Source organism: Cheilinus undulatus, linkage group 24, assembly GCF_018320785.1.
Source record: "Cheilinus undulatus linkage group 24, ASM1832078v1, whole genome shotgun sequence".
Lineage (NCBI taxonomy): Eukaryota > Metazoa > Chordata > Actinopteri > Labriformes > Labridae > Cheilinus > Cheilinus undulatus.
The window spans coordinates 5984452-6010424 of record NC_054888.1 but is presented as its reverse complement, the minus strand read 5'-3'; the positions used below and the strand labels follow the sequence as shown (position 1 = coordinate 6010424).

The 25973-nt window shown below is 37.3% G+C and overlaps 1 protein-coding gene across 8 annotated transcripts in view; it reads left to right on the top strand.

Annotated features, from left to right (window-relative positions):
* The window catches only part of kcnh7 (potassium channel, voltage gated eag related subfamily H, member 7), a 245580-nt gene that overhangs the window by 64070 nt on the left and 155537 nt on the right, over positions 1 to 25973 (top strand). For 5 of the 8 annotated variants that reach the window (XM_041781705.1, XM_041781710.1, XM_041781701.1 and 2 more), the window contains 6 exons: positions 3345 to 3400; positions 4249 to 4303; positions 4800 to 4897; positions 5240 to 5310; positions 5495 to 5527; positions 14196 to 14342. The gene's annotated coding sequence lies outside the window, so the exon portion shown is untranslated. The remainder of the gene's footprint in view (positions 1 to 3344; positions 3401 to 4248; positions 4304 to 4799; positions 4898 to 5239; positions 5311 to 5494; positions 5528 to 14195; positions 14343 to 25973) is intronic. The other 3 variants (XM_041781707.1, XM_041781706.1, XM_041781704.1) reach the window with 2 other exon arrangements.

Genomic DNA, 25973 nt, shown 5'->3' with positions numbered 1-25973 from the left:
CGCCCTGGGAGAGAGAGAGCCCACCTGTAGGTTCCCACTCCCCCCACCAACCTTTACAGGAAGATTCACATTAATGCAAAATAGATAATCAGCTTGATGACCTCCATGCTTTAAATCGCACCTGTTTGGCGTGAAACTGCAGAAAAATGACAGAATAAGTGCATCAAAGCGTCATTAGCTTGATGATGATTATGCATGCCATGCTAGTAATCATTTAGTGTGCCACATTAATGACATCTTAAGGTGTCAGAGGAGGAAATGTGACCCTCTCTGTTATTTTCTCATTGTAACCTTTTTTTTGAACCCCGACTGAGAAATACACCATATCAGGTCATCATTGAGTTGGCCCTTTTACCACCAATCAACATAACTTTTGTTTTACTTTCATTTAATGATCACTTATTAAGATAAAAACCATTTTTACTTGATCAAATGTGTTTATACTATTTTCAACTATTGCCTAATCTTCCTTCCAGAACAAAATAAATGTAAGTCATCTGCAACTGATGCAAATTTAAATGTATCAACCACTGTACAACTGCCATTTAAATAAAGTATTAATAATTTAGATCCCAGTACTGAACCTTGTGGAACTCCAGAGGTTACTGTTGTGAGACTTGCATGATGTTTGCTCTTTGGAAATTGAATTTCAAAAGAGTGATGTTGAGCGGTATTCTGGACATTTGAGAGTCTGGTTTTAATGGAGCTCAGCGGAAGTTCAAGCAGGAAAACTGTCTCTTCCTTAACTATCACCGCTCGTTCCTGAGATTTCTTAGGAGGGTGTCTGGAATCAGCCTTAGAGATAGGGTGAGGAGCTCGGACACCCGGAAGGATCTCGATGCCAGCTGAGGTGGTCCAGGCATCTGATCAGGATGCCTCCTGGGCCCCTTCCTGTGGGGGTCCCATATATCTCATCTGGTCTGGGAGCACCTTTGGAATCCCTCAAGAGGAACTGGAGAGTGTTGCTGGGGAGAAGGATGTCTGTGCTGACTTGCTTCGCCTGCCGACCCCGAATAAGGGGAAGAAGATGCATGGATGGATGGATTGTTCAAATCTTTCCCTTCTTCTTTTCATTCTCTCCTTCGGCTCCAGTGATCAGCTGATTAATGGCTCTCACGTTCTAAAGCAGAGATGGAAGAAATACCAGACTACCTTAAGTAAAAGACAGCTACTTAGGGTAGAATTTAATTAAGTAGAAGTAAAATAACTGTCCTAGAAATAGGATTGCTGACATGTTTTCCTTGACCTCAAGCTCCAAACTTGAGAAAGGTTACAAATTCTTCTTCGAAGGATATTTATACGACTACGAAGGTAGGTATGATGGTGAATGCTAGGCTAACAAGCAAGCTAGCTGTTTTAGCCAAGTGGTCCTGGTCCGAAATCATATTCCCTTACTCGCCAAATGCGGGTAAAAATCAACGTTGTTAAATATAGTCAACGATCTCAATCACCCTGACGGTGAATAGTTGTATTTTACTTTATAATGCTGATTATCATCTATCCAACACATACTTAAATTGACTGTATTTCGTCCCTTATCCATCTTTCACCCAGTGGTCCTATGCAACATACTGAGGCAGTTTGAACTTTTCCTGCATTGAAAAATACAGTAATTAGAAGCCATAGTTGAAGAAATGTATTTCTCTGATATATTCTCAAGTTTACCAGACACTGAATGGTAGACTGCATTGTTAATTTTGATGTTACATAAAGCGATAGCCGAGTTATCTCTGATTTATGGATGTTGAGTTTTTTCGTACTATGTACGTATGCTAAGGTTTGTGTTTTAAAATGGCTTTAAAACAAAGTATATGTTGTAATGTTTCCCTTTTTGTGTGGCTGTGTGTATGTATGCACAGTGCTTAACAAATTTATTAGACCACCCTAACCCTAACCAAAGTAAGATTTATGCCACAGCTGCCCTAAATTAACAGCACTGGTAATTACCAAAATCATTTTTTTATGTTTTTATGTTTTCTGCAATCGTTAATACACCAATATGTAGAAGCTCTTTAACCCAAATGATATTTTTAATGCTAAAATAGAATTATTGTTGTTATCCATAAATTTTCAAATTAACTGATTTACAAAAAAAAATGAAAAAATAGTAAAGCACATTATTTCTTGATTAATTTGTTCAATTATAGTTATTTACTTGCATTCCTGAAGAGAAAAATGATTTTTAGTGTTTGAATGTTATGCTTGATTAATTTCTGACTTCTCAGAGAGCCCAGTGAGCCGGCTCAAATTTGGGGGAATTCAGTTTGAAATTCCTCATTCCTGTTCAAAATGGTAAAACGTGGAGAGCTCACTGAAAATGAAAGAGTCTGCATTAAAGCACTTCATGATGCTGGATGGTCTTTGAGACAAATATGACAGGTGGTCTAATAAATTTCTTCAACTATGGCTTCTAATTACTGTATTTTTCAATGCAGGAAAAGTTCAAACTGCCTCAGTATGTTGCATAGGACCACTGGGTGAAAGATGGATAAGGGACGAAATACAGTCAATTTAAGTATGTGTTGGATAGATGATAATCAGCATTATAAAGTAAAATACAACTATTCACCATCAGGGTGATTGAGATCGTGATTTTTACCCGCATTTGGCGAGTAAGGGAATATGATTTCGGACCATGTAGTGATGTAAAATACTTTCTGAAATATATGCTGAAGTAAAATTTTAAAATTCTCAAAAAAGAACAAGTACACAAAACAGCTCCTCAGGTACAGTAATTCAAGTAAATGTTCCCACCTCTGCTCTTGAGCGCTAAACTAATCAGATTCCACCACAGCACCGTTTGACCGGTGCCTTTTGTTTCAGTATGGGCGCTGCTACCCTCCTCCACCCCAGCCACCTCATTTACTTCATCTGCACCTAGTCCAGATTCTTAGAGGTCTTCTGCGCACCTCATCCTACATACCTAGTCTAGACTCCATAGGGGGCTATCCTATCCCTGCTGTTGGCCTCACTGCATCTTCGAGCACATGAAGTCCTCACAATGGAGTCCAAGTTGTCTGCCTGCTACTTTTGCTAAATGCTTAATTATATGTGTGTTAATATTTTGTCTTTGTAGATGACATTAATGAAGTAGAGTCAGAAGATATTTTCTGTTTCTTGTATCTCTTTATCAACAATGCAAAGATACCAAAGACACAAAAACTGGCCTAAAATTTAAAGACTACATAGGTCAAGGAATGTTAGCTTATTGATAACTATAGATGCCATGATAGCAGTCATTTAGCATATCACATTTAGGGTTAAATGACATGTGAGGTACTCATAAATTGAAATCTATTCGTCTGAAATCTTGTTTTCTCAACCTCTTGTCTCTTTTTCGGCAGATGAATGACCACTGACAAGTCAAGCCTGGTTTTGCGAAAGTCATCTGCCTGTTAAAGTACGTGTCCTGCTTTACTTTTGCAAAGTTCTGACTTTAAATTAATTCTTTAGACATAAATAACAAAGACTGAAGTCAGGTGTTATTGTTGACATTCTAGTCTGGTTCTTGTCAAGTTTTCTGCCCTTTAGAACTAAGATTTTTCCTGCAGCATTTACCGAACATTTCCTAATATGTTTTGTCTTTGTGAATAATATTACATTGTTTGAAGTCAGTAGAAATTATTTTTTTGTAATTTGTATTTATATTTTTATAATTCGTGGGTTTAGATGGGTTTTAGTGCAGAAAAACAGACAAAATCAGAAGAATAATTGCCTCATGTTTAGTTAGCTTGTTGACAATGTTGTATTCTAGCTAGTCCTGGTTTCACCTGTCAGATTAGGTGTTAGATGACAGGTAGGATGTCCGGTATGACATTCTGCCCATTCTTTTAGAGTGTTTTTCTCGTTACACTACCCTTCTTTTATGTACTTTATATTTAATTTTAATTTACTTTTATTTTATGGTATTTTATTCTACACTCTAACCTAACCTCCAGTCTTTACTCATTTTAAACCTTAAAGATGGCGTTTCCTCAGTGCATACTGGGTACATAAGTTTCCTGTTCTTATAGTCTTTATTTATGATGCATTTTGCCAATCTTGTGTATGGGTTGCGGGGCGGGTGGGTTAGAGGATGGGGTGGAGTGGGTTTGGGTCATATTTCCTTTTATCTTCTTTTAATTACTTGTCTGTTTGTAAAGCAATTTGTGCTCCATTGTCTTGAATGAAAAGTGCTATATCAGTAAAGTTTGATTGATTGATTGATTGATTGATTCTGCCCATTCTCTACCTCTGCTCTCTTTCTAGCAGATGGACGACCACCAACAAGTCTGCTTTTGCTCAAGTTATCTGCCAGTCAATAGTAAGTTTTCCCTGCTTCTTCAGCAAATAGCGTCCTTTCAGGTGAGTTAGAGTCAGCTCTTTTGAAATTGAATTTTTAAAGTGAAGTCTAGAGATATTTAAGACAATCTCCTCTACAGTTTGGTTCTACTCAAGTTACTTGCCTATAGGAGAAACGTTTTTTCTTCCTACTTTTGCACTGAGTGCTAATGCTAAGGTGCATAATGCTTATTTGTGGTTTACTGGTTGATCTTTGTAAATGACATTTTTAATTGTACTGTTTACATAAACATTTTTGTTACTTGTGTGATTATTTTTATATTTACTTATATATTTACTTACTTGTTTGCTTATTTGGATTGGAATTGGCATCAGTGAAAGTGCAAAAAAGGAACCAGTACCACCTTAAAATCCCACTTATGCATGCTATTTAGCAAATCACATAAAGTGTTTAATGTCATGGTTTGACATGAGAAAAGAGATCGTTCTTCTTTTTCTCCATGTGTTCTTTTCGGCAGGTGGATGTCCAGTTATCTGCCCGTTAAGTTTTCCTTTCTTTTTTGCTCCCTTATTGGTGGATGAACGATGCTTCTTTAGAAATAAAACAACAGAGAAGGTAATACATGTGTTCAAGTCTTTAGGCTCGTTCTGCTCAAGTTTTCTGCCTGTTTAAAGCAAATGTTTCCCTTCTGCTTTTGCAGTTAGAGCTAATGATTATATGTAAAATGCTAATTTGCAGTTTGGGCTTTTTAAATATGATTACAGAAAGTGAAACACAAACAGACTTTTGCAGAGGTTGTAGTGCAAAGAAAGTAACATCCCAATCAGTCTTACATCATTTAATATGAGCGATCATTTGCTACATCATGGGTTTAATGGCATCTTAGGTTTGCAGAGTAGAGACCCTGTATGTTATTCCTAATCATTTTTGTTATACCTCTCTATTCTTCTTTTTTAGCAGATGTCTCTACACAGAGGAGTCAAGTTTGACTTGGAAGTTTGCTACTTAGACAGCATGCTTGTTAACTGGTAGGTTGTTGGATTTCATAATTGCATAATGTTCAATCTAAAATCTAAAGAATGCATGCAGTAGAGCAACATTAACATGTCCAGAAAGGTGCACATCATCAAAGATGCCACGTTATGGATTTAATGCCATGTGAGAGTGAAGATAGTCTGATCTCCTTTATTATATTTTCTTTTCTACCAACAGGTCTGCTCCTTCTCAAGGTGTCTACCTGCTAATGTAAGTTTTCCTTGCTTCTTTTGCAAAGTGCTTATTAAGAGGTGTATTCATGAGCGTTCTCTGCAAATGAAACTGCAAAGAGTAACGTCTAGGGAGGCTATTTTGTTTTGATTTGTGTGCATAATTTAAAAAATGACATTGAAGGTTTGTAGTGCAAAACAAAACAAAAGCAGCCTTAAATCTTCATTTTTAATCCTTTTTTGAAGGATGTTCTTCATCTGTCTCATAATTCCAATGTTGAATTAGTTAGCCTCTATCTCCCTGTGAATGCATTTTCCTCACACGTTAGAGCGAAGTTTAAGGAGGACTTAAAAAAGGTATCATTTGACTCAAGTATTAGCAGCTCTTTATTTCATCCTCTCCTTAATCGCACAGGAAGAGATCAGGCAGGAGGGTTTTTTCTCCTCGTCCTTCTTTCATGTAGTGAAGCAGTCTTATTCTAGGACTTTGTTTCCTGATCTTTATCGCCACCTAGAGGTTAGACTGCTGAAGACTCCAGCTGGAGTAGAAAGGGCCTTTTCAACACTAGAGTGAAGCTTATTTCAGCTTTACAGGGGAGCGTATCTCCACGTAGTAATCTAAACTCTGCAAAGGCAACACAGATATGCTCATATAGCAGCATAATGCTGGCAAATACTGCTTTTAGAGGCGGTTTTAGTGAGCATTGATCGGAAAATCTGCCTTTTTGTTCTGGTTTTTAAGCATACATCCTTATTTTTTGTTCATGCATTTAATATGAAGGGTTAGAGCTCATGCTTTATTTGCTTTGCTGATGGAGCTTAAAATTAAAAAGCCTAGCAGATACAGCTTTGCTACAGACTTAGAAATACAGAACTGTATTATTTTGTGAAAATGATCAACAACTTATGATTGTAGTTGAGTTAGGAGCTGTAAATTCAACCTTTCTGTTTTCCTGTGTCCTGTTTCAAGAGTTTTGTGACAATAAACATGAATTTCTTCAATCTAATTGGTTAAAAATGAAACAGATGCTTCCTAAACCGATTGCAAATGTCCTTTATGGGGTGCTACTACAGTCTCAGGCTGTTTTAGGGGTGCTGAAGAACCAATACGTTTCATCCCAGCACCCCTATTCCTGCAAATTCCCTACTAGATATTTCAAATTTGACAGAAATTGTGCAGCTATTATTCTGCATAATGTGTAGTAACAACCATAATGTTTTAAATCAAACCTTTTCATTTGCTTATTCCAAATATCATACCTCAGAATAGCCAACCCCCTTCTCTCTGCAGTCGTTTTTAAATTCCTGCAGAGGCGAGTTAACAAAGACCTTACTGATTTTATCATGAAGTTTTATTTATAGAGCTGAGGAAGATCTACCTAACTGTATCAACCGTCCCAGTTTCAGCTGGTTGAGCTCAATGGCTTTCCAGCAAACACGAGTTATGACGTGCTAACGCAGCACGGCCTCAGTGATTATAAGAGCTCAGAGCTGTGATTCTTCTGACTGTGGGTGAATGGGCGGATCAGTCTATTGTCACAAATATAAGGAAGCTGAACATTATTGTGTGTTGATATAATACTGCAGGGGTTTTGTTAAGATAGGGCTCAACAATAGGTAGAATTACCTGTTATGCTGAGTAATAAAAGCATCTTTTATTTCCTTTCAGAATAGAATGTGCATTTCTATTATTGGTGTAGAAGAAAAATCTTGTGTAGGACAGTCCTCTGTCGTCTTCATAGAACAGGAGGGTTGAAACTCTTTCTGTCATAACCTTTTCAGGAGGCTCTGCAATGAAGCATATTGAGTATACATTTAAAAGAAGAGAAAATAACATTTTAACTGTGGAATGACCTTGGCTATAAGCTGTAACACAGACATGAAGATAACTGGTACAAACCAGGAAAAAATGGGGTTTATTTTAAACGTGTCATGAAAAGCTGTGCTGATCATAACTGCTGTCACAATGAATTATTATTTTTGATTCTTTTAAACCCAAAAATAAGGAATAATCCCATGTTAATGAAGCATTTAGATCAGATGCATCATGCTTTAAAACGGTTAACCCAGACTGCTACTCTACTCTTCTGTATAACAACCCAGCTATCCCCAGAGTGATGCGTTATTCGCCCAGCATCTAGAAGAACACTAATTTATTAAATTATTATTGCATTTTTAACATAATATATGCAATAAGCAGAAGTTAAATCATACGTTCCTACAAGTGCAGCAAAAATAAATTCACTTATTCTGATTGTAATTCACTTAAAATTAACAGAAGTGCCTAAATCTATTCATATGTCCTTAATAGAAGTTTATCTAGACCAGGGGTGTCCAAACTATGGCCTGGGGGCCAAATACGGCCCTTTTTCCATTTTTAATTGGCAGCAAACTGTAAAACATAAAGGAAGAACGGCCCACATTAGAACATGAAGCTATTTTATCTGTTTTCTAATTGACACACGAGAATATTTTTGTGTCACCTTGGGGGCTCGTCCAGTAAGTAAAACAAAACTATACTCTTCTGTCAATAAGAAAACACAATAAAACTATAGTGTGTGAAGATGGTATGAATTACCTACTGTGTTAATTCTGTAAACAAACATTTTGACAATAATTTATTGATGTGTATCTTTTTTTTTTTTTTTAACTTAAATCTTTACCTAAATTGGCCTTAATTGACTAACTTTGATGTCATAAAGGAGAGGTATTTGAAAGTGGCCCCACCATCCTTCAGATTTTTTGTATGTGGCTCTCAGTGGAAAAGTTTGGACACCCCTGATCTAGACGATGTTATTTCATACCTTATGATTCTTATTCGACATGAGCACAGGTGTGATTGCAGACACTAAAAGAGCCAGTTCTCATGTCTTGGCTCTTTGCAGGCTTCTACGAAGGAATACAGAAACTGGAGCTGTTGCTTGACATGCCCCGTCTCTTCCATGAGGGGAAAAAAAACGTAAAAATATGTGAGATAGATTATACTGTTGGAAAAATGTAACATAATTGATTGTATAGCTGCACTTTATTTTAGTAGGCCCTGATTACCTGATCATTTCATAGTGATAGTTAGGGTAAAACACCGCCTAATTTCCAGAGAACTGCGACAATATTAGGAGGATAATACAGTATTATTAGCTAACTATTCCTTACAGAGTTAGTACTGGATAATTGCACTTAGGACTATAAAATGACTAGGTATTTAGGGACCACTAAACCCAAAAGTCAAAGTCCTAGACACACACTTTTAGGCGGTTTATTGTTTGTAATTTAAAATAGATTGTAAGCAGGGGAAGAAATCACCTATAGGCTGAGAAACTGAGGAGAGGAATTCATAAGGAACTGGAATAAATGGGTCAAGGAATTAGAACTGAGAGATAGAAGAGAAAAAAAAATGTAATTAAATGAATTAAAATTTAGAGTTTGTTTTTTCTTCTTTTCTTTTTTTTATTTGTCTGGGGTTTTTTTGTTGGTTTTTTTTTTGTTTGTGTGTGTCCTCTATAAATATGGCAGGATGAAAGAAATGACTGATGAAACTTGATAACATGTGTTTTAAAGCCTGCAATGAAGGATTAAAATTTAAAAAACATTTTTAAAAAGAAATTTCAGGCGAACTCCTGTACGCTGTCTAAGTTTTACAAAAACATAAGCACCATTCCTGGATATCGGAGATGGCAAAATTTGAACTCAAAAGTAGCAGAATAATAAAAATCTTCATTATCTCAATGATTGATGCTTTCAGAAAGAACAGAAACGTCATGATCTTCAGTCATAGTTTAACTAAAAGCAAGAGATGAGTGTGTGGAACTGGCTCCAGTTTTAGAATGATAAACAGAATTTTGAGTGTCTAGAGTGATTTTGATTTTTGTTGTGTGGTATCAAGCAGAAGGGGAACCCTCACTCCTTATCAGCTCCACCTACTTCTCCAAATGCTGCCAATAGGGCTGGGTGATTAACCGATTGAATACATGCATCAGGTGTTGGTAAATCGAGATTTTCTTTGAATTGTTTCTGCAGTAATACCAAAAATAACAGCTACTGTCAGAAACTTTAGTTTCATGTTTGTTCTGGCCACTCATCTGATAAAAAGTTACACTTTTTACTTCCATGCTGTTCATGTGTAACTACTGCCCTCAAACTCAAATATACCATCAGTCACATCACTCACTCTGAATCCTTTTTATAGATATTGATGTTTTTTTTTTAATAACTTAATTTTTTTCCCCATATTCCAACATCATAAACAGCATGTTTACATTTTCAGTGGCACATAAACATAAACTCAAACATGTTCAGGGACATTCCTCTCAGTCTTACAGAGTCTGGTTATTCATTGGTATCACTTTAAATGTACATAGTCCATTTCCTTCAGATCTTTCTGTGGCAGAGATGACAATCTAATACAGTTAAAGAAATAATCAATATTCTTCTGATGGTCTTTTCTAAAATGCATGGATCATGGAGAGAAACCAGCAGTGCCCTCAGTGTGTTTCTTTAAGCAGATAAAAACTTTCAAAGCCTGAGTGTTCATGTAAATAACAAAAGCAATTTTAGAAAAGTTTACAGCTTGTGCTTTAACCTGTAGAGGAAATTCACTTTACTTCACTTTACCTTTATGCACATTATTCATAAAATAGAAATAAACTTGGTAGAGTAGTTTCTTTTTGATATAAAAAAAAATCGAGTAAAATTATGTATCAAGTTTGATGTGAAAAAATCAGAGATTAAGTTTTTAAACCATATCGCCCAGCCCTAGTTGCAATTGTATTTGTGCTATTTAGAGTGTTATCTTCTTTTTTTTTGTTTAAAATATGCCTGAGATCATTACATTTCTGTCATTTTTGACATCATTGATCATTAAAATAATGAGGATCATTTTTCACTTTTGAAATTCAGATTACCTCAATACACAGAAATGCTGCCAGTGTTTTTGAAAAATGTAGACAATGTGTGGACATATATCCGCACTTTTGATGATGCAAAATGAAAACATCCCAGTACTGGGTGTCTTTGACCTCTATTTGTTGTTGCTATAGTAACAAAAATCACATCAAAGTTTATAATTCTGGTATTTACAACCATTTGTTATAGATTAGATACACATCAGCTACATTTTTCTTTTTTACATCGGAGCCTGAGTTCATGGGTAATTTCTTTTGTCAGATAATGCTCCGTACTTGTTTAAATAATAATGATCAAGTGAAAAAAAAAACAACAGCCAAATTACCAGTTGATTGTTGTCTTTTAATTATTATCCATGTTCTTTTACTGAATCTTGATGAGCATGTAGAATAAGGGGCTACTCTACATTTTTTCTACTATATTCTGTTCTATTCCCTTGACAAACATATAAGTAAATTCTATTTGTGTCACAGAACGAGGTCACACAAGGCTTCACAACAGGCACAATAATGTTTTAGATGGTCAAAAGCCAATCTGAAAAGAGGAGTTTAGCTCCTTTTTAAAGGCGGCTACTGTATCTGAGCGTAACTGAAATGGAAGAGCTCCAAAGAGTCGGTGCCACAAATTCAAAAGCACGCTCACCTTTAGTATTTAATCGAACCGAGGGACAATAAGAAGACCCTGACCAGCAGACCTGAGGATCTACTGAGGATTTAAGGATGGAGCAGGTCTAGGATTCATTCAGGTGCCTGTCCATGTAGGACTTTAAGATAAAAACAAGGATTTTAAAATGACAGGAAGCTCTTTTCTCTTACTTATATGTATTCTATCTACAGCTGTATTCACATGATTAACTATTCAACAATAAAAAAATCAGAGAAATAACAAACTAGGATTATTTTACAACAATTACACTTCAGCGTGTCCTCTTAGATGTTCTTCATGACTGCATGCCTAACTGTATGAGCTCTTTTTCTGTGCCAATCTTTCAACTAAATAAAAATACGCCCCAGCCAATCAGAATGAAGCAGCTGCCACATGTGACGCTGGCACATCAGGAAGATGCCGTACCACTCAAACTGGCTTCCTTCCTTCGATTATACAAAACATTTCTACAAAGGAAACAAGAAACAGGAGACCACAGTGAGCATGGCTGAGCTGCAAAGATGTTTTCAAACAGAGGGGATGCATAATTTATGTTACAATACTTCAAATGCTATGCTTACTGGTATTATTTTGGTTATTGCTGAGGCAGAAATTATACCAAGATATTACATGGAATTTAAATAAAACCTCTATATTTAATTTTTTAATGTTTTAATGTGTTTTAGGTTTAGGGTAAATTACCATCTAGTTGCCAGATAATTGCCACAATATTACGAGGGTTGGGGTTAGGGTAAAATACCATCTAATTACCAGATAATTGCCACAATATTACAAGAAATTTCTTGATAATTTAAACATTATTACTAGTTAGATACTGTCCTAATATTACCATATTTCTGGTCATTACCCGTTAAAACTCTAACTCATTACTAGGTTATTACCACCATATTTTTTTATTCATGATTTACAGTTTTTCATTACTTGTTTAAATTTTAACAATCAAACACATGCAAAGCTTGTAACAATACCGCTTTAAGTTTTTACAAAAACACCCATATAGACATAAAAAAGAGAACAAACTGTAGAAAAATTAAAAAAGGAGTCAAGTTGATGCATCCAAGCTACGTAATGATAAAGTTTTATCAATTTGCATTGTACCTTTTGGGTTATGTTTTGCCCATTTCAGTTGTTTTGAACTTTCCAGCACTTTGCCAGAAAAATGCAGTTCAACTGGTTTTATCACATTAGACATATAATTCCATGATGCCTTGACAATCATGCTGAATATTATTCATTTAGATAAATAAGAGAACCAGTGACACTTAAAGATTCATTATATTATGTTAAATAAACAACATTTTCTTGAGAAATTGCAACAATTTTACACTTTAAAATGACTAGGTAATTCGGCCCACCTAAAAAAAGTGTTGCCTACTTTTTCTGCTGTGCAATCAAACAAGTATTTATGATATTTTACTTTTAATAACGATATAAAAGATTAAAATTAAATCAAGTAAAGATAAAGATTCCCTGTTTGGACTAAACATTGCAGATAAATCTACTGTTAGGGAAATTTACTGTAAAGATCTTTTACTCAACATAAGGCCTGACGTCTTACCCTACACACCATTTGAAAATGTGTTAATATTTATCTTTAATTTAGGTCGATTTATTGCCGTATCCTAATGACACGTCTCCTAAAACAGCTGACATAAATTTTCTAATAAATTACCTCTTTTAAATACACACACACTCCATTGATCTGATTTATTTAGATAAAAAATATTTAACCAAATCATTTAGACATTTTCAAATCTCCACTTCTGGTTCATCCTCCCGTTCTCCTCTGTGCAGCGTGATGTATGTGCAGAACGTGTTTGAAACTCATGCAGTGATGGAGGAGAGAAACACAGTGTACAGTAGGAGGAGGCGATTTTTATGGCATCACTACTTCAAATGTTCTGCACTGATGAATTCCTGTTTTTTTAACCTTCTGGAGTCTTAACACCATGAGCTAGGCAGTATCAGATTACACAAGTTAACATCATTCATAGATGTGCTGTACAAGACATTTATAATGTAGAAAACTCATGTGGTTAATGAATTTTGCCGCCTCTTTTCCACCTAAGTGAGCCTCGCTTTTGTTCTAATATCTGTAACTCAAGTAAGCATGTCATGTCTCCAGTTTTGAAGACATTTTAAATGTTTGTTAGCAGTGCAGTAAAGCTTATGTTGACCAAAATCAGACAAACATATACAATATTCCATCTTAAACATGCAAGGCTTGTATTTATGCTGCAAAAATGTGGTTGCAGCTTTTATTTGGACTCAACAAAAGGACATATAATGATACCAAATTTGATGGACATGTTTAGTTGACATTTTTAAAAAAGCATGATGTCTGTATTCTTCTTAAGATGGCAACAGTATGCTGTTGCTCATCGGTGCACACAGTGCGCCATCTGCTGGTGCAGAATGTAATCAGCAGCCTTGTGCTTAAACAAGTAAAGAGCATATCAAATATATCTTAAACTGCACTCCAATTATTCCCCTTTTATTTAATTTAGCCTCATTTTTTCCTTTAATATGTGACTTTTAATTTAACCTTGTCTTTCTTCAGTTAGCACCAAACATCTCCATTTTTAAACGGCCTCCTGGCTGTCCGATCACTGAGTGATGGACGGGATGTTTTTGCCGAACGAGGCAAATGTTAAAAGGTTTATCATGCTAATATTAGATGCATTGTTTTGTCACTTCTTCAACATTTTTAAAGAACCCTTGACATATCTTCTCTTACGTGCACAAAATAGCCCTTGTCTTTTTTCTGTTTGGGCTTTTATCTTCTTAATTGATCACTTTTTTACAGCACACGACAAATGGGCTGAAGCTAAAGCAGTGAGGGGGGCTTTGATGATTTTCTTACATGACGTTCAGGGTATAAGGAGGAGTGTGGATGATGTGACAGACGCTGGATTAATGGAGCTTGATTGGTATTAATTCTGTGTTTGGCATGGAGTTTAATTAATTTAGGAGTTAGTTAAAGTCAGAGAAGAAGGAAGGAAACTTCTCTTCCTATAGAGTTTCAAAATTAATGGAGCAAAAATTCAGTTTTCAGAGGAAAACTCCATAGATCTCAAAATTAAACTAACACAAAGGCTTAAATTCTACATTTTACAGTCTGCTCTCCTCTCATTTAACAGATTTCCCAAACCAAAACATCTCACGTCCCGGATTGAGTTCCCCTCCACCTCCCAGACCCGGCTCTGCTCCCCTGAAAGAGATCATCAGTGTGAGACTTTGACTGACAGATGTGCTCGGGCCTGAAAATGGAGACGTTACAAAGTCAGGTACAGTAAGCATTTCTTTAACCCCTGATCACTTAGACACAGCCTTAAAGGATTAGCGTCTGTAAACCTATAGCCCATATACAGTTAGTCTACATGGGGAGGGGGGGTGTCAAGGGAGCGGGTACTGTTTGTTCACTTTCCAGTTGATGAAGAGTAACATGAGAGACGGCTGCTTCAGACCATCTTTGTTCTTTTAAGTGACTTCACAGGCTCCATTATGTCTGCAGATTTAAATACATATAACAATTATTTAAAGGAATTCACACTACAACCACAATACACTCCTTGATATTTCTGATATTTCAAGGATTAGAATAATCTTTATAGTAATTGCATCGTTCTAAAACGCATTATAATTCAGCATCAAACATCTGACAACCTCAAAGAAAATTCCCCAGAAGTATTTTTGATGTTTTCCAACTACGAAATCTTTCATTTTCTATGTGCTTCAGGATAACTTGGGGCAAAAGTGATTTATAACAGGTATAAAAAGATTTAATGTTGCTCTGGCAGATTACTTAAATCACTGGCTGCAACAAGCGTTGATATGGCTGAAATATACATGGCAGAATTTTACATTTTAGCGTGTGTTTGTCCAATTTTCTGGTGTCCATATGATAAAGTGAGGCCCACTTGCGTTCCTTGTGTGTGGTATGAATTTCTTCAGCCATACATTATTTCTATAACCACACAACAATGAAAGAGACTGAGATATTTTTAAAATGCTGTTTATAGCAAGGATGTCAATATGGTGTGTCTGGAGATTTTGGCTTGATCTTCGGTGTGCCTTGGACAAAAACAGTTTGAAAACCCCTGTCCTATTGTATCTCGTATAGTATTATATATCATATTCTATCCTAATGTATTTTTTATTTTACTGTACAGTGTCAAACTGCACTGTACTGAAACAAATCTTAGTATCACATCACATTTTATAATCTCAGATCGTATTTTCATATCATAAATCATATGTGACTGTGCCTTTCTGCACTTCCTTTTTTAATCCAATGGCATTGTTTGTATTGAAACAATTCCTATTGGATTGTATGTATTGTCCTGTCATATCATATTCCCATTATATCATTTTTAGGACTGCCCACAATAATACAGTTAAACTGTTAAATTTATTTATCAAATTTGCCAGTGTGATGCTTATAGATGGGTTAAACTAACTACCCATGATTGTTAATTTTCTACAGGCGTGAACTCCTGATCTATATTGCTCTTTTAAACAGTAATGAACCTCCTGCCACTAGAGGTTGCTGTAGCTTCAGTTAATGCCTGCCCTTCACAGGATGTAAACATGAGAAGTTAAGCCGTTAGCGTGTGGTAAGAACAGCGCGGTGTGACAGTTTTTCAAGCAATAAGTGGAGATAAAGTGGTGTTGTTTAAAACTACTTCACAGAAGTGAAAAGAGGCTTCACATTAAAGGACGACATTAATCTGCAAAGAGGAATGAAAGCTGGCGTTGCTAGCTGCTAATGTTAGCCACACAGTACACAGTATATCAGGCTGACATTACACCCGCTAACACAATGACCCTGTGAGGAATTTTCTCAGTATTACCTTCTCTTCAGACCAGTCAGTCAAACAGGGTCTAACTTGGCGTTTAGCCAAATGGGCCTAAGAACATCCCTCATTGTTTTGTATCCTCTTGAATCATATGTAATTCCTATCATATCACACCATCATATCCTATCAAATTGTATCATTTCATATTGTATTGTATTGAATCAGATCATATTTGATTCCTGTATTATCTTATTGTATACCTTTCATATTGTATCATATTGAATTGTATCACGTTCCTATGATAAGATACTAGTTGTGGAATCAGATCACTTTATTATGTCAGACCGTTTCTTCATATCATATTATATTAGACTGTGCTTTTCTGTGTCTTTCTTTTTAATACAGTGACATTCTGTCATTTTTTTTTTTTTTTTTTTTTGAGATTTATTTTTGGCCTTTTTGCCTTTATTTGATAGGACAGTGGATAGAGTCGGAAACAGGGGAGAGAGCGGGGAGAGACATGCAGGAAATAGTGCCACGGGCCGGATTCGAACCCGGGTCGCCTGCGTATATGGCATGCGCCTTAACCACTCGACTACCGGCGCGCCAACATTCTGTCATTTTTTATCGGATTGTTTTGTATTGTAACTTATAGTACTGTATCATAAGTATCATTGTTCTCTCATATTGTATCGTATCAAATCATATTGTATTCCTATGATCTTATCATATCATTTTTCATCCTTTTGAATTGTATCTTACTCGTATTCCTATTGTATCTAATCATATTTTAATGTATCCTTTCATATCCTATCGTATCGATTTGTGGCAGATTCCTGTTATATTATATCGAATCTTATATCAAACCGAATGGTAGTCCTATCCTACCGTCTTGAGCCCAGTCGTTCCCCATTGAATCATATCATATTCCTATCATATTTTACAGTGTCCTAAGGCATCGTGCCGTATTATTTAGTCGTATTGTATCATGGCATATTCTGTGGTATGGTATAGTAAGCATGTCATCAAATTGCCTCTTTTTGAGTCTAGTATATTGTATCAAAATGTTTTGTTGGGTATTTTACTCACTGTCTTTTGCTCAGAGCTTTACCTGTAAGGACACACACCCTCTTTTTTACCTAATAGAAATAACTTGACTTTGCTTGCACCACCCCACATCTGATCATTGTAGTAGTTTATTACTATCTCAGCCTGTTAGCCGTGGAAAGTAGGCCAGGACCCAGACTTTTTTGACTAGTTAGTTATTATCTTCTTATTTGCACATTTCTTCTGTAATAAGCATCAATACTTTCTAAGAATGTGGGTTAGGATTTGTTGACTTGATGAATAAATATTCTCACCTTGACTACTTGTTACCAGATATTGCCATTAGCTAAGGCCTTTGATGCTGGACATACAGACTGTTTCTACAAACATTTGTGAAAGAATGGGTCACTCTCAGGAGCTCAGTGAATTCCAGTGTGGTACTGTGATAGGGTGCCACCTGTGCAGCAAGTCCAGTGGTGAAATTTCCCCGCTCCTAAATATCCCACAGTCAACTGTCAGTGGTATTATAACAAAGTGGAAGCGATTGGGAACGACAGCAACTCAGCCACCAAGTGGTAGGCCACGTAAAATGACGTAGCTGGGTCAGCGGCTGCTGAGGCGCATAGTACGCAGAGGTCACCGACTTTCTGCAGTCAATCGCTACAGACCTCCAAACTTCATGTGGCCTTCAGATTACCTCAAGAACAGTGTGTAGAGAGCTTTATGGAATGGGTTTCCATGGCCGAGCAGCTGCATCCAAGCCATACATCACCAAGTGCAATGCGAAGTGTCTGCAGTGGTGTAAAGCACGCCACCACTGGACTCTAGAGCAGCGGAGACGCGTTCTCTGGAGTGACGAATTGCGCTTCTCCATCTGGCAATCTGATGGATGAGTCTGGGTTTGGTGGTTGCCAGGAGAACGGTACTTGTCTGACTGCATTGTGCCAAGTGTAAAGTTTGGTGGAGGGGGGATTATGGTGTGGGCTTGTTTTTCAGGAGCTGGACTTGGCCCCTTAGTTCCAGTGAAAGGAACTCTGAATGCTTCAGCATACCAAGAGATGTTGGACAATTCCATGCTCCCAACTCTGGGAGTTTGGGGATGGCCCCTTCCTGTTCCAACATGACTGTGCACCAGTGCACAAAGCAAGGTCCATGAAGACATGGATGAGAGAGTTTGGTGTGGATGGACTTGACTGGCCTGCACAGAGTCCTGACCTCAACCCCACAGAACACCTTTGGGATGAATTAGAGCGGAGACTGAGAGCCAGGCCTTCTCGTCCAGCATCAGTGTGTGACTTCACAAATGCACTTCTGGAAAAATGTTCAAAAAATCCCATAAACACACTCCTAAACCTTCCAGAAGAGTTGAAGCTGTTATAGCTGCAAAGGGGGGACCGACATCATATTAAACCCCATGGATTAAGAATGGGATGTCATTTGAGTTCATATGCAAGTCAAGGCAGATGAGTGAATACTTTTGGCAGTATAGTGTATGTTTTTTGTAAGCTATAACAAAGCTGTTGATTTCTAGCTGGCTCTGTAGTTTTGGCTGATGCCACAATACACTATGGGCTCTATGCACGGAAGGGGGTGGCGTATTTCCGGTGGAAAATAAGGCCGCTTCACAACTTCCGCCCAACGATACGCGCTAGGCTAAAACAGAATCTAAACCCTCCTATACTACCTTAATTTGTCTGTTTCGTTGTTTTTTTTTTTTTTTTGTTTCGATTGTTGTTTGTGTTTACTCTATCATCATCGCTTGGCATCCAAACATGCTAAAATGATGTTTCAAAAACAGGTTAAAAGCACTTCTGGACATCGTTGCTGCTTGCCGCAATGTACATCTTCATCTAAATTTAACTCGTCATTGACAGTCAGCTCAGGTAACTCATGCAAACAGCGAGTAAACCACAACGAATTTGCCATCATACACCTTTCTCTTCTCCCGACTGGAAGTGTGGGAGCTGTCTAATGCCACATTCGGAAGCAGTTCATGCATAGAGCCCATTACCGGTTTGTAAAAGCTGCACAGTGGCATTCTGTCACTATCATAAAAAAGGAGATAAAGATGTGCAATCCACATCAGTCACTGCTAGCTGAGTTAGCATTGTTAACATTAGCCACACTTGGTTTATGATCTGTGTTTAGCTGTATTGCATATATTGACTGTTTTCTGAACTTTAGACTGGTCAACTAGACTGATAAATTGAAAATTAGTAACCTTGGGACATCATTGGGGGTGTTAGTAACAGCCCAGGGGCCCTGTAATATCAGTCAGTCTTTTTGATTGCTTAGTTTTTAACTTGTCAGTGCTAGAGTAAGTTGTGGAAAGACAGACACCTGCATGAAACAACCCATTACAGATGAAAATAGTCCACCAAAAATGCAGTATTACTTTGATTAAGTAACACATGCTTAGGGTTATTACCTTCCTTTCTAGCATGGAGGCGTCTATTTGTGACTTGTGTTTAAAGGGCCAAACAGCGAGGGGTAGCTCATTTTGAAAACATTACTATTAACTTGAGATTAAACTTAAAAAACAGAGACTGGCCCGCTTTTTAACACCCTACTGAGTGGCACAGCGTAAATAAAAAGCAAACACTTGCCATTAATAGCTTAACAAATGCCGCCTGTGTCCATAAACCTCGGCTGTAAGAGCACTTTGATGGGCTGTAACAGGCGCTGATACCTGTAAAGCTCCCCGGTGTGACAAATGTGTTTTTCTCAGCTCAGCTACTTTTGAGAGGAGGGGGAAAAAGCTGCACAGCGTCTCTTAAGAGGCTCTCGGGAATCGAGCTTGAAGGGTTGGAGATAGAGTGAACTAACAGGGCACTTAGTCGCTATCTGTGGCTAAACAGTGCTACCGCAGGATCTTATACCCAGCAGAATGCTGCGCTAGGATGTCTGACGGCAGCTCAGACCAGCGCTCATCCTCTAAGTGGTTTAGATCTCTGCAGACATGACAAGGCCTCTCATCCGAAATGGGTCCTGGTCAGGGTTTACGGTGCAGGTGCATACACGGGGACACACATGATTGGGGCTGAGTAATAGAGAGGAGGGAGCAGACAGAGAGAGGAGGCTGGGATCACTCTGGCAGGTGCATTCCTCTTAGTTTACTCCTCCAGTTTCACTCTGCTCCTGCTCTTCGTCCTTTACTTGTTTTATAGTTAATGACATCAAGTGATACTCCGCCGCGTTGGCAGCTGGCCCAGGACGACACCAGGTGTACTTTGACAAGGTGCGCTAAATGTTTGATCGAGACACCAGTCATATCATGAAATCAAGCTCGACCCAGGCTGTGTCCTTACAGCCGAGGTCAGCTGACACCTGTGATTGTGTGTCCGTGCTGCCTGCCCTTTCAGACGACGTGAAAGTCATGGCTCCGCTTTCAGACGGAGTCGCATAACGGCTTATTGTGTTCCACCTTGAGAACAAGGCTAGTAAATGATCGCAATTAATCAAATTAGGCTGCGGAGGATCTGGGTCAGATGTGTTTGGCTGATCTCAGAACCTCTTTCAGGGTGGTGTTGGTTGTCAGGGGAAGTTAAGTTTAAAGGCAAAGACACGAAAAGTTCTGATCGCCAGAAGCAGCAAGATCCAACTGAAACAGACTAACTTAAAGCTCCTGTGAAGAGTATTTTTCAAATCATGAAACAGACTGGAATTACTACTAAACCCTTCATGTGACCTACTAAAGCAGACCAGGTTATCAGGGACAAAAATGATTATTTCTGTGTAACTGTTATTCTTTTAAAATGGTACTGCTGCCACGGGGTGGGACAAGATGTTTTTCCCCAAGCTGCTTAAGCAGTCTTTGTTTACCATGAAAAACAAAACTTATTTGTGATAAATATGAAGTAAAGCAGGGTGAGATATTTCTGTGAAAACCACATCTCACAAATATTCATTAGTCCTCACAGGAGCTTTATGTAATGTTCTATTCAGCTGTTCATTAGATACAAAGCTAGAGCTTAGCTTAGCTCTGAGTAAAGACAGTTAATATGAGGAAACCGCTAGCTTACCTTGACCAACAGAGGGACAGATTAGTAGCAAATGTCTTTAAAATTCACTTTCTTAGGCTTTATGATTTCTCTCTTTAAATTAAAACAAGAACTGATGTGTGAAAGCCTCTTGAAGTGTGCTAATAAGGGCACTTTTGAGACCCAGTCCTTAAACTAAAATAAACTGTTCCCTGAGAGGCACATTAATATTTCCAGAAAAATTTTGTTTCTGTTATTGTCACAAACTCATTATAATTCCCTTTAGATTTCACTTTAGCCATTTTAAATGATCAAATTGTTGGATTCAGGTGTCTTATCGTAGTGTATCATATTGTATCGTACCGTTTCATATCTTATCATATCATAAGGTACCTTATTGTGTGTTGTATCTTATATTGTATTATATTTTTTTGTATCGTAAGGTTTCTTATTATATTGTATCATATTGTATCTTTTCGTATCTTAAATTATTGCGATATATTGTATCATATAGGGCTGGGCAATAAATCAATTACACTGCTAAATCGAGTTTCTGAAAAATCAAAGATTTTAAAATTGTAAATTGAGATTTTCTGTTCAGCTTTACTGCAGTAATACCAAAAGTAAAATTTACTTTAAGAAGCTGCAAGTTTATGTTATTTCAGGTCACTCTGTCAACAGAATGAAACATTTTTTCCACATCGCTCAAGTGTAATCACAGTGTCCTCAAACAAAGAAAAACATCCTGTTCAGTCTTAATAATCATGCTCTCTCTGAATCCTTTTAGTAGAACTTTAAATTAAAAGTAGTTTTGGACTGCTTGCCGGTATTTTATCTGACACTGATTCTGTGGGGGGATGGCAAGCAATCAAATATGAATACAGAAATGATCAGTATTCCTTTGATGGTCTTGTTTACTTGCATGGATCATGGAGAGACATTAGCATTACTTTCAGTGTCTTAAGCAGATAGAAACTTCCTCCTTAGTGCACTTTTAAAGGTAAGTTTACAGCTCACACTTTGATCTTTAAAGGAACATTCGGTTCAGTTTTTTTTACATATTGTTGATAAAAATAAAAGAAAACTGTTCAAATCTATTAAGATCGTAATCGAGTTTGGTGGCAAACAATCAGAGATTCAATTTTTCAGCTATACCCCCCAGCCCTATATCCTATCTTATATATCTTATATATCCTATGCTCTCTGTTGTATCCTATTATACTAGATCGATGTTAAACATTCAATTTATAATAAAGACCAGCTTTAATCAACATGAGCATAGCAGAAGCAGCATTTAGCCCCGTTACAATAGGGTTGGAGAGGACTAGAAGGAGAGGTAGGGGTGGAAAAAAGAGGAGAGGGACAAGAGAAACATCAAAACAACAAATGAAAAGACAAATTCATGGCAGTTGTGGCCATGAATGTATCACCCATTTAGTAGGAAATTTATATAAATTTATTGATGATGGTGGAGGCGCAGATGGTCGAGTGGTTTAAGGCGCACCCCCATGTACGCGGGCGGACCGGGTTTGAATCCAGCCTGTGGCCCTTTGCCGCATGTCTCTTCCCACTCTCTCGTCCTCGTTTACGGGTCTATCCACTGTCCTTCGTTATCTAATAAAGGCACAAAAGGCGAGACAATAACCCCCATTAGAAAAATGCTTTCATACTGCATAACTGGCCCGTACTGTGTTGTGTCACCTGATCAGGTATGATGTGACATATTTTTTCATTGTTGGGGTCTTTGTATTACTAAATTAGCACTGTGGTTCTTTGAAAATAGTAGACCATCTCTCTTGGGTCTTTTACAGATTAAACATTAGCATCCAAAACTGATTGATTTTCAGTAGATTGAAAATAAGCCATTCTCTTAGCCAGGTGTGCCTTTAGAAATATACCAGGCATTAAAAATAAAGACAAAAAGCCAGGAGACTGTTGCATTTTACGAAAGCAGCTTTTTCCTATAGATTTATTTAATGCAGAAGAGGGAGTCATTTCATCATGGACTCCTGGATGAACCATCTCATAATATATTTTCTATTCCATAAAATGAATAAATAAATAGATAAATTGGTCCCTTGTTCTGATAGATACAAAGGCATATTTTTGATGTAATATGAGGATTACATGTAATTTAGAAATATCACCAACAGAGGGTGATATATACTCATTCTTTTCCCCCTGACTGAGGTCTCATACAGCACATTTCTCTTCTACAGTGGACAAAAGCTGCTAAAATCCCTCTGAGATTTAACATTGGAAGTCACCTGCTGTGCTTTATTCTCTCAGCTAGATCACATCTCCCTACAAAGCTTTGGGTTTCACCAGCGGACACCTTGTGCTTTATATATCCACAGTGGCAACCTCTTCATGAAATATTAAAGCCATACAGTGAGTCATCAACAGCGTCAGCTGGAGACTTGTACTCAGCCTGATGTCACTGCAGCTCATTTAAAAATCATAGCGTTTAAAAACAGCAAAAGCACAGGTGTGTAAAATTATCCTGGAGTTTTTCCAGGTGACATCCCTCCTTACCTCAGTATAACATTTAATGAGGCCAGCTCCTGTCCTGTTGGAGGTGCCCTATAAGAGAAACTGAATCCCACTGGTGCCGTAGGAGTCATTGTCTAAGTTTATAGGGCGCTTCTATAGTTTCCTTTGCCCTCGATAGGCTATGGCAGGAGCAGGAGCTCGCGTTACAGCGAGGCAGTTTGAGGTACACTCATGGCGTCACACTGTCAGATACGGGCAGCTCTAATTAATTACGCTTAATTACATCATTATAACTTGAGTATACGAAGAATTCAAGTGAACGTCTTTGGTTACAGACGGCTGGTTGTTTTCAGCCTTGTTTAAGCGACACTGGGATCATCAGAGGGCTTAGAGGCCTTTTAAAGGTGATGGACGTACACGCTGCCTGGTGTTAGTAGTTTATAGGACACACTTTGTAACAAACTCACATAAGCATAAGTAAATACTGGTAATCTATTGAGCATTTTAAGTCATTTATGTGTTATTTGTAAACATAATCATAGATGCTTTATTGATGCATTAGTAAAGCGAACCTCCTAAGACCATGCATGCACTAAGAGGACGTCACATTCTAGCTTTCCTACAACACAGTCATTATTTCTACTATTACAGTAGAATATTTGATAATGGCCTGGGATATCTTTTGAAGTTATTTACTTGAAATACTGCGAGAATTTGATGTCAAGATTTTCAGGAATTTTCATAGATATTTTGGGAAATGTATCTTGGAGACTTTCAAATATTTTCCTGGAAGGTTGGGGAAATATTTACGTTATGAGAGTTTCATTGAAAGATTTTTTTGCAGAGGATTTTTTTATTATATTTTTTGTTGTATTTGGGGGATTTTTTCGTGTAAATTTTGGAAATATATTTGCTAATTTTGGGGAATTTTATCACTTTTTTTGGGTGGGGGGGGGGGTGCTTAGAAAGTTTTAGGTAGTTTTGAGGAAACTTGTGGAGAATATTTGTTGATCTGGGGAATTTGACTACAGTCCAGAAATTTTCTGGATTTTTGGGGAAATTTATGGGAAATTTTTTTAGGTGGTTGGGGGGAATTTTACATCGTTTTCATAGTATGATTTGGAAATTTACAAATGGTCTCTGCAGGTTAATGGCTTATGATTTAAAAAGCATTATTTATGTATTAATATATAATTTATAAACACTGTTATAAATCATTTATTGATGTGTTAATAAAGGGGTGGTATTAGTTTTATGATGGTATTAGGTTATGTTAATAATAGTATATATAGTGTATATATAGATAATGAATTAAGTATTAAATGCTTTATTAATGCTTTATAATGCTAAATGATATTATAAAGTATTACCAATTTTTGTGATCAAATTTTAACAAAAAAATCTAGCTGTAAAATGTCGATGTAATGTACAAGCATGCTTTGTTTTCTCAAACCTATTTTTATTCATCTAAGTCTATGGTGTACAGACATTACTGCAGATATTACCAGATATATACAGTGCAAAAATAAACAACCAGGTGACAGAAAGCATGCCCCAGATGTAAGTTTGGGCAGTAATCCTGCCAAACTGTATCCTGGGGTATTTTTTAATGGTATCTATTTAATTATCAACATGAAAACATCTACGGTGTAATGGCCATTTCAGAATATGTCAGCTGTGTCACAGCTTGATCTTCATTTCAGCATGCATGTACACAAGTCAGGGCTTTCAGACTGCCTTGTGAATGCTGTCTTACTCACCCAAAATCAAGATAATAGAATGCTTGCTTATGTTTTTGCACGAGACTTGTACATCTCATGGCCTTAACAGACAGAAAAATTGTTTAAAAAAAAAAAACATTTAGCAGATATGTATGTTCACATCAGTAGAATATTTTTGCTTTGTCTTTTTTTGATGACCCTGATAAATTTTAGAAGACAGAACATGCTGGTCAAATAAAGTTATTCTCTAAACTTTAGTTATAGCTGGAGCCTTATGCTCACATTGGCAGAATATGCCACAGAGAAGATTAACACGGTACCATTACACAGTCCAGTATAGCACCGCTGTGAAGAAACCCACCTCATCTGTACAGAGTACTTTTATTCAGAAATGGTCCCGGCCTGGTCAGGCTCCTCAGTGAATCAAGTCACCTTAATGGAGATTTACTGAGGGGGAATTTGTGAAGATAGGGCTGTAACAACAGGGAGACTCAGCCAACATGCAGCACACATGCACCCAGTCTGAACACCGTAATGCGGGCATGTATATGGTACATGCCTTCATATTGTATGTCCATTTCCAGCAGCAGTGCCACGGCCTGTGTTTGAAGATGCTCTATAAGTGATTACAGTGCTTCTGTTGATGTGTAGCCCTAATCAGTCAAATGAAAAAGGGCTATTTAGATGTGATCATACTCCTGTATCATGTGGTGGCACTGCGCTATGGTCTTCTGTAAAGTCGAACTGAAACATGCACAGCTCGTAATTATGACATCCATGACAGTGCATGGTTAAAACATGCTTCAATTCTTCTGGGGGCAGTGATGGACCGGCCATCTGGGATTTGGGCAAATGCTTGCTAGGTGACCCAACCATAG